Below are 1,970 nucleotides of genomic sequence, written 5' to 3'. Positions count from 1 at the left end.
CCACTGCCAGTCCTTACACCGCGTCTCACACCAGTATGAAACGAACCAACTACCAAAACTACGACATATAAAATTTACCAACCAAGAAAACAAACATAATATAAAAATAACATAACTGATGACTATTATAAACAAAGCAACTTAAATAAACGATAAATAATAAAGACCTCGCACACTATATCAATAACAAACGGACCTTAAATACCACACTGGGACACTTTACTTGAGTCTCCCCTCGACTGCCACCGTTTTCTCTACTGGTTATCATCGATCTTGTATACAGCCAAACCTTAACACAGCTTCGTTAGTGTATGAAAATTTATTACATAATTTTTTTTTTATTGATTCTTAAAATTTAGTGAAATATAAACGTAAATCTACGGTAATACTTCGGGTAATGACAAATTTAACCACGAAATTGATAAGATGAAAGGGAGTATTTTTTTCCCCTATCTGTTTGGACAAAAATAAATAAAAAAAAAACATTAAAAATCACGAAAAACAAAGAAATAAATATCCCCTCAGGCCAATTCCTACTCACTTCCGGTGTTAAACAAGAACGAATCACTAAACATTATGACCCCCCACGAGGCTAAAATTTAAACATTATCTATTTAAGTAATGTTTAGTGGGTCCGTTCCTGCTTTAAAATGTGACATAATTCAGTAATGTTTTTTTTGTTACCAATTCACCGGAGTGTCTCAAGCCCTAAGGGAGAGCATCGGGGTGTATTAAAACTAACTTAATCTAACATACATCTCAACAGGTAATATTCTGGATTACCTGAACAATTTACACCTTAGCTTATTTCACCTGAAGATTAATAACCCTAAGACTATTTGAGGGATTAGGTTAGGTTAGGATAGGTTAGGTTAGGATAGGTTAGGATAGGTTAGGATAGGTTAGGTTAGGTTAGGATAGGTTAGGTTAGGATAGGTTAGGATAGGTTAGGATAGGTTAGGTTAGGTTAGGATAGGTTAGGATAGGTTAGGATAGGTTAGGTTAGGTTAGGATAGGTTAGGATAGGTTAGGTTAGGATAGGTTAGATTAGGATAGGTATGAAGTTTGTAGATAGGTTGGGACAGGTTAGGATGGTTAGGTGTGCTTAATCCTGTGTAAAATAAAACACTGGGGTGGATATTCTTCAGGTGATCTAATATTCTTATTGATATTCTCCAAAGTAAACAAAGACAAACAAACACATAAACAAACAAACCGACCATGAATGTTTTGATAATCACGTAACAATGTATATATGAGTGAGTGAGTGAGGAGAGTTAGTGAGTGAGGAGTGAGAGTTAGTGAGTGTGAGTGAGTGAATGTGTGAGTGAGTGTGAGTGTGTGTGAGGAGGAGTGAGTGAGTGGAGTGAGAGTTGGTGAGTGAGTGGAGGAGTAGGAGTGAGTGGAGTGGGAGTGAGTGAGTGAGTGAGTGTGTGTGTGTGTGAGTGAGTGAGTGGGAGTGAGTGAGTGTGTGAGTGGAGTGAGGTGGGAGTGAGTGAGTGAGTGTGTGAGTGTGTGAGTGAGTGAGTGAGTGTGAGTGAGGGAGTGAGTGAGTGAGTGAGGAGTGAGTGAGTGAGTGTGTGAGTGGGGGAGGGAGTGGTGAGGTGTGTGTGGGAGTGGGAGGAGTGAGGAGTGAGTGTGTGGAGGGAGTGAGTGAGTGAGTGAGTGTGTGGGAGGGGAGGAGTGAGTGAGTGAGGAGTGTGTGAGGAGGAGGAGTGAGTGAATGTGTGAGTGAGTGAGGAGTGAGTGGGAGTGAATGTGAGGAGTGAGTGAGAGGAGTGTGGTAGTGAGTGGGGGAGTGAATGTGTGAGTGGGAGTGAGTGAGGAAGTGAGTGAGTGGGAGTGGGAGGAGTGTGGAGTGAGTGAGTGAGTGAGTGAGTGAGAGGGAGTGAGTGTAGTGAGTGTGGAGGGAGTGGAGGAGTGAGTGAGTGAGTGAGTGAGTGGAGTGAGTGAGTGAGTGAGTGAGTGAG

The sequence above is a fragment of the Homarus americanus genome, unplaced genomic scaffold (genome assembly GCF_018991925.1).
Source record: "Homarus americanus isolate GMGI-L3 unplaced genomic scaffold, GMGI_Hamer_2.0 scaffold34636, whole genome shotgun sequence".
Classification (NCBI taxonomy): domain Eukaryota; kingdom Metazoa; phylum Arthropoda; class Malacostraca; order Decapoda; family Nephropidae; genus Homarus; species Homarus americanus.
The sequence above is the reverse complement of the archived record's forward strand: the minus strand, read 5'-3'. Positions refer to the sequence as shown.